The sequence below is a fragment of the Anopheles bellator genome, chromosome 1 (genome assembly GCF_943735745.2).
Source record: "Anopheles bellator chromosome 1, idAnoBellAS_SP24_06.2, whole genome shotgun sequence".
Classification (NCBI taxonomy): Eukaryota; Metazoa; Arthropoda; class Insecta; order Diptera; family Culicidae; genus Anopheles; species Anopheles bellator.
In genome coordinates this window covers 31312039-31320216 of record NC_071285.1, presented here as the reverse complement: position 1 = coordinate 31320216, position 8178 = coordinate 31312039, and positions in this window count along the sequence as shown.

The following is an 8178-nucleotide window of genomic DNA, read 5'->3' as shown; positions in this document are numbered from 1 at the left end:
GCTATATTGTACCAATACCCAAACCAAACCGTCCTAAACATGAAGTGGGCAGCTATCGCCCCATTTCACTCCTAAACTGCATTAGCAAAGTTTTGGAGCGAATGGTCAATAGAAGACTAGTCCAAGAACTAGAACACAACAATCTTCTCAGCCCTTCCCATTACGCCTATCGTAACGGAAGAGGTACTGAGCCGTACTTCTCAGAACTCCTTAACACCCTTACAAAGGCCAGAGAGAGAAACCACTTCACAGACTGTGCCGTGGTAGACCTCTCCAAAGCCTTCGACCGATCCTGGCGACACGCCATTCTACAACAGCTTGAACTTGTGGACTGCTATGGATACTCCACAGAACGATCCATTTGTAAAATAGACCAGGACATATCCCAAATCCTCTCCAACCATCCCAACCAGTAAGGTAAGCTACTAAATTTTCTCAGAAGAACAGGATTATACACCCAAATCTGAATACTTTCAGATAAACTTCAACCAGCAACAACTTCAATAGCCAACTAAGAGACACATGAAGCCCCGCGCTCAAAGTCTCTATAATTACACAACAACAACTGGCAGCCGAGGATGACGATCAGCCATACTAGCAGCATCACCCCGCATACGAAGGCGAGATGACGATGACGATCGGACCGATCGTACAAATACGGACAGCCAGCATGAAGAAAGTGTTCTTTCGAGTTGTGCATCCCATCCTAATACTTCGGTCTCGTTGGTCAGTGCGCTTAAGCATCATCGGGTATTCGCCGAGCCGTTGTGAATAACAGGTGAACAGATTGAATCTACGGAGTGGTGGTATAAAAATTGAATAAAGAAAACATTTTTTTTAAAGTCACATTGAACGCATCCGTGCTTAACTCAGGCATCATCCAACGAAAGCTTTAGAAAGCCGCCTTCTCGCCATCGCCCCGTTGTTGATATTGCCTCCGAAATCCGGTCGGATTGGGTCCTGACAGTATCGAACATTAGTATGATGGCAACTGCTGCACAACTAAAATCCTTGTTCGAGCAACCATATCTGTGGACTGATACTACTTGTGGACATTCAATACCAGAATCCCATGCATGCAAATCGGGCGCGTGTGCGGTTGGATGGATTTGTTTTATATGGTAAACAACTAATCGTTGAATTTACCACATACGCTGAGACTCCTAAACTCCAGTCAATCAAGGAGAATTAAACTCGTACTCGTGCCTGGACCATGGTAGTGCCGTTGTGTTTCACGGTGCATTAGTGCTCAGTGTATGCTGGATCTCAATCCGTAGTGCCAGTGACACGAACTTTTCACACCTGACTTAGTGAGATTGTGCTCCATCCGTAGCAGTGGACGTCCGGCAGAAAATTCATCGAGAATTCCAAGCCATCCCTCACCCCGTAGGAGACTCGTGACGCCCTCATTCCGACGCAACTGTATCCAAGCGGTTGGTGTTACCAATACCAAGGAGATACCGCGAAGACGGACGAAAAATATTAAAAATATTAAAATACGACGGTGAAGTTCAATACTTCTGCATTAATCATGGATATCGTTGCTACCCCATTCACGGAACAGACATGGAAGACAATTGTGGAGAGTGTCGGCCCGAATGCACTTCTTGGGTCTGTACGTGTGATGGCCCGTTTCAACCACGGAAGCATCCACATCACTTCCCCGATATTCCGGAAGGAGGATCAGAAGGACGGATCTATTAAGTACTTTGCAACCAAGGGGATCCTTAATTCATTATCAAAATTTTACACAGGAGAGTCGCTGATAAAAGACAATCTCGATGACTTCCTGTACGCAGAAACAACAGGGATGGTTCTCCCGAGGTGTGAGGGTATGAAGAAGATCGTCGAGGACTGCGCCAAGGTGCAGCAGTTGTCTCTCGTGACGAATGACTCGCAAGGGTCCCAGCTGAATCTCGCACATCTGATAGGTCTGCTCACCCATTTCCCGGGTATGCGTGAGATCTTTGAAGACTACGAGCAATTCCCAGACAACGGCATTACGTTCACTGAGACGGACAAACTCAAACCTGATGTTATCAAGGTTGATGTTGAGAAACCTGCGATCCAGACGCGCACATTCCTCAGGGCAGCATCATATAGCGCCTTGCTGATGATGATCAAAACCCCTGATCCGAACAATCCTCAGCATATGACGAAATTCTTGGAAAATCGCATTAAAGCGTATCAGTTTGTGGTCTGCTCAGGTGTCGAGCGGGTGAGTGACGCTGGTGTGGTCGCCTATTTACAAGGTATAAATAAGATGGCTGAATGTGTAGCGTTCTTCGCCCGACTCAAGGAGGCTGTGTTTACACGCCTAGTTCACGGTGGCACCTCGAGTATGACCCATGCCAAGTCAATCGTCGAGTATTCACAAATGTCGTCGTTTGGCATGATCATAGAGTTCTTACGGACCGAGTCACCGACCCAACTCCATATGTATAGTCCAGTGCTGGACGAGGTTGACGGATTCTTGGTAACTTGGCAGGACATCAACATGCGCTACGGGGCAAACTGGCCGTATTACAAGCTCCTTGAACCATCCGGATCTGCGACATCTGTCCGGGCGTTCCCTAAGCTTTCTGCTGCTGCTTTCGCTTGGAAGAAGGCCGTTAATGCAGAGGTCATGTCCCTTGACCAGCTGCGCGGCATCGCGGATGTCAAAGCTTACCTGGATATGGCAAAACGCCCTCTTGGAAACGAATATCTGGCACGGCAACGTTCCACACGGTTGGACGTTCTTGGTCGGTTGAGGGAGGACGGGTTCCTCCGTAATATCAGAACGGACATCAAGGAGGATGATCCGCTGTTCGCCGTTGTGTTATCATAGCGCAGAACATTACTCAATGCCCAGGAAAATCCATAGGAGTAACTGGATGAAAAATACAACGCTCGAGTGCATAATACTCGGTATTATTCAATAATAAATGGAAAAGATGGTTAGCACTTCTGCCGGAAATTGAACAACTGGAGGTGCCACGACAGTACGCACCTGGAGTGTCGGCGAACCAACGCGAATCGTTTGAGCTGCATACCTTCGTTGACGCCAGTGAGGAGGGGATGGCTGCTGTAGTTTACATGCGTACACCCAATCGAAAATGCGCGACGGGAAGCCAGGCGACATGTACCTTAGTCGCCTCCAAGACGCGCGTAGCCCCGCTTAAGTACCTCTCGATACCCAGGATGGAGCTCCAGGCGGCGTCCATCGGCGTACGAACGGCACTATTCGTAGAGCAAGGTCTGTCTTCCAAGCCTGTTCGGAAGGTGTTCTGGACGGACTCCTCAACGGTCCTGGCATGGATAAGATCGGACCATCGCAGATATCATCCCTTCGTAGCTGCGCGAGTCGGCGACATTCTTGAGGCTACAGTTGAGGCCGATTGGCGGTGGGTCCCAACGCGAGAAAACGTAGCAGATGAAGGAACAAAATGGCACGCCCGAGCCTCCCTGAGCAACAGTGACCGCTGGTTCCATGGGCCAGCCTTCCTCACAGAACCCGAGAAGTTATGGCCAATCCCAAGGTCGTCAGATGGCGGCCTAACCACGGACGAAGAGCTTCGGAAGGTTGTGAACACGCACTCTGCGGTAGGAGAGCCCGTCATCTCTATTAAGAGCTTCAGCACGTGGCACCGTCTACTGCGCGTAACTGCCTACGTGCTGCGAGTTACCGACAACTTCCGACGGATTAGAACTAGCTACCGTATGGGGCTAGAGTCGCACGAGCTACATAGGGCCGAAGGCACCCTATTTCGGACAGCTCAGAAAGATCACTTCAGTGAAGAGCTCGCGGTACTCGTAAAAGGGAAGGATACAGCTATACCCCGGAGAAGCGAACTTTGCCACCTCAGCCCATTCCTGGATGACGCTGGGATTGTTCGGATGCAGAGCAGAGCCAGAGCGTGCAAGTTTCTAACGGCACCCGCCGATCCGGTCATCCTCCCACGGGACCACGTAATGACACAGCTGATCCTCCAGAGCTACCATCGTAAATTCCTGCACCAGAACCACGAGGCAGTCCTGAACGCCTTTAGGTGCAGAGTTGTGGTCAAGAACTTACGACGTACCTACAACAAAGTGAGGGCCTCGTGTCAACACTGCAAAATATGGGAGGCATCCCCAAGAACACCGGCAATGGCCGATCTTCCAGAAGCAAGACTCGCCGCCTTCGAACGACCCTTCACCCATACAGGAATCGACTTCTTCGGCCCGATGGAGGTATCAGTAGGGCGTAGAATAGAGAAGAGATGGGGGGTGCTGCTTACGTGCCTAACAGTTCGCGCCGTTCATCTTGAAGTGGCCCATTCGCTGAACACCCAATCGTGCATCATGGCCATAAGGAGATTCATAGCTCGCCGTGGCACTCCCGCCGTATTCTATAGCGACAGAGGCACGAACTTCGTTGGGGCGGAGCGCGAGCTGAGACAGACGATAAAGAAGATGGAGCCCGAAGTCTCTAAAGTGTTCGTCTCCTCAACCACTAAATAGCAGTTCAACCCACCAGCCGCACCGCACATGGGAGGGAGCTGGGAGCGCCTGGTACGGTCGGTAAAGCGAGCCCTGGCGGCGCTACACCTTCCCCGCCGCCCTACGGACGAGGAACTTCGGAGCGCGCTGGCGGAGATAGAGGGGCTGCTAAACGCCCGACCGTTGACACAGGTCGCGCTCGACGACGCCAGCCAGCCGGCATTAACCCCTAATCACTGGCTACTGGGCTGTCCGGACGGCATGCGACCTTGGCACCTAAACGACGAGGACATCAGTACCACGCGCGGGTGGCACCTATCACAACGATTAGCAAACCACTTCTGGAAACCTTGGCTGAGCGAGTACCTCCCCGAAATAACGAGAAGATCGAAGTGGCTCCAGAAGACCAAGCCGATACAGGTAGGCGACATCGTCTTAGTCGTCGACCCAGACTTGCCGCGCAGAAACGTGCAGCCACGACCGCACCTGAAGAAGTTGAGGACCCCGGACTGGGGAGCGGTAAAGAGGTAGGAGTGGCGATGGCGCCAAAGATGAAGGAAGCAAAGAAGCGAAAAAAGAAGGCCGGAGACACCCCGGAGCCAATGAGCGATGATGGTAGTGGAGAAGAGGAAGAGAACCTGGACGCGGCTGAGGACCGGTCCAGGTTCATGAGCGAGGCCAAGGCGGAGCTCAAGAAATGCGAGGAAGGGCCGCTTAAGGCCCTCATGAAGGGCTTCCTGCGACAACTAAGGGCGGAGGAGAGGCGGGGTGTTACCAATACCAAGGAGATACCGCGATGAGTGTCCCCACTGCCGGTGCGAGCCAGTGCGAGAAAAGACACCGTCGCGGACGTATCTTTGAGCTCCCTTCGTGAAAAAAGCCAGAACGAATAAAAGGAGACTCGGAGAGTCCACTAGGAGGAAAAAACTCGCATTCTACAGTTGGCTTCAGCAATTTAAGATTGGGTAAAAGAACAACAGTGAGTAAAAGAACACAAGTGTATGCCTAAATTTCAACCTTTTCCTAAAGTAAAAAGCAGAAAATTCGCAGATGGAGACTGTCAACATGCAAACTCTGTATAAGAGCATGATGACAATGTAACAGGAACTCAATGCCATCAAACAGAAAAATAACCTGTTACGGCAACAAAGTGCAACACTCTCTCGGGAAGCAGCTCGACCGGATGTTTTTCGCATTTCGGATCCAATCAAAACTATGCATAGCTTTGATGGAAACAAGCGACAGCTTAACTCTTGGTTGACTATAGCCGAAAAAACCCTTAGTCTATACAGACACAGAGTGGATGAAGAGGTGTACAACCTGTATGAGCAAACTGTTATCAGCAAAGTCGAAGGAAAAGCACGCGACACAATTTGTGTCAACGGAGACCCACGAACTTTCGAAGAGGTTGCACGCATTCTACGCGACTTATACGGTGATAGAAATGACATGTCAACATATGTTACGCAACTGTGGTGTCCAAAAATGGAAGAATCCCTCCAGATATACTACAAACGCCACAAGGAAGTGATGCAAAACATGAACTCATTGGCAAAGCAAGAAGAACTCTTCAAAAGACATTGGGAAGCAATAAACGTGTTCCTAGAAAAAAACGTGCCTAGCAGCATTTATAAATGGTCTCAGAGAACCATACTTCGGTTACGCACAATCTGCGGGACCGAAAGATTTGGAAACAGCATATACATTTTTGTGCATGTTTCAAAACGCAGAACTTACCAAGAGACAAACGCATTCCGCAAGCTTCCAGTACACATTTACCACTTCTCCTAACAAAGGTAAAGAGGTAAAACCATTCACAAAATCACCAAATAAATTTCAGTCAAATCAAAAGCTGCCTGTAAAAAATAACTTTCACAAGCCAAAGGCAGCATCTGACAGACAAAAAGTTGTACCTATGGAAATAGACCAGTCGATGAGAACTAATCCATCCAAAATTTACAACCATGAAGTAGAAGACAATACTGAGGGAAATCAAGAGGGCGATGAATTAAACGTACAAGAGGATGAACAACATGATTCAGATTCCGACGGTGACGTAAATTTTCATCTGACCATATCAAAACAGCCTGAGAGCTAAACACAATTAATGGACTCCCTTACATTGAAATCAATCGACCACAAAACAGAATTGGTAAAATATTGATTGATAGTGGAGCCAACAGAAATTTTATTTCCCCAGATTTAATCCCAAACCATTGGAGAATAAAATGCAAACCAATAGACATTTCTTATAAATCAGGTACACATAAAACTGACATGAAATTTAGAATCTAAATGTTTGGTTCACAAATTGTGTCATTCTATCTGTTTAAATTCCACAATTTTTTCGACGGAATTCTTGATTTTGAAACTTTGTCAAAACTAAAAGCCAAAATGGACTTTGACAAATGTAAACTAATAATAAAAAAAAAAACAAGAAAATAGGTATCAAGAAAACGGAATCCATAAGTTTCATTATGGAGAAGGGTAAGTGTGTGACCTGCTTCTTACGCAGTCACCCAGCGCGGGACTGCCCTTCGGACAAGAGGAGCAAGCACTGCAAGGCTAAGCCCCACAATATCCTCTGTAGCTCGGCGAGCTACTTAGGAGCTAAACTGTAACGCCTCCGGGTTCGCCCAACCAGGAAAACATATGGAGCGCACTCAGGCGTAGAGGAGTTCCAGATAAGCTAGCCCATCTCATCGAGGCTCAATATGAGGCGTTCTCGTGCAAGGTATTGCACAATGGCGTCTTGTACCACCCCATAAGGGTTACTGCTGGTGTGAGACAGGGCTGCATACTCTCGCCGCTACTGTTCCTTGTCGTGATGGATGAGATTCTTGCTGGAGCTATTAATAGCAGACCTAACCGAGGACTACCGTGGAACCCTATAACGCTGGAGCAGTAACGCCGAAATGACATGCAGGGCAAACTTGATGACCTCACTAACTGCTCCAAGACAGCAGGTTTAACGGTGAATGTTGCGAAAACTAAGTCAATGGTACTGAACGCCGACAACTCCTCCAGGTTCACTGTAGCGGGCCAACTGGTTGAGCAGGTGGAAGCCTTCCAGTACCTTGGTAGCCAGATAACGCCTGATGGGGGCATCAAGAAGGATATAGCCACGCGGATCAGGAAAGCCGGGGGTGCCTTTGCGGGTCTTAAAAATATCTGGTGCTCAAACCAGATCACTTTGAACACCAAGGCCCGGATATTTAACGCTAACGTTAAATCTGTGCTGCTGTACGCCTGCGAGACGTGTTGCGTATCCACAGAAGTAACGCAAAAACTGCAGGTCTTCGTAAATCGCTGCCTGCGATACATCGTTCGAGCATGATGGCCTGACAACTGGATAACCAACAAGGAGCTCCATCGTCGGTGCCATCAGCGACCGATCGATATTGAAATCCGGGAACGCAGGTGGAAGTGGATCGGGCACAACTTGCGAAGAGGAGCGAACGAGACCCACAGAGCGGCACTCGATTGGAACCCGCAAGGGCAACCCAGGAGAGGCAGTCCCAGAGGATCTTGGCGGCGTAGCCTGGCCAACGACATCCGGTTGGTTGTCAGTTGGTTGTTGGCAGTTGGCAAGCGCGCAGTCTCCAGTTGAACTTGAAGTTTCCGCAGTGCGTCTCGGTGATAGCTCTACTCGGTCCCAAGATAGGGAAAAATCTACGGTTTGCTGACTCAAGTTAGTTGTAATAGAATTTGTGA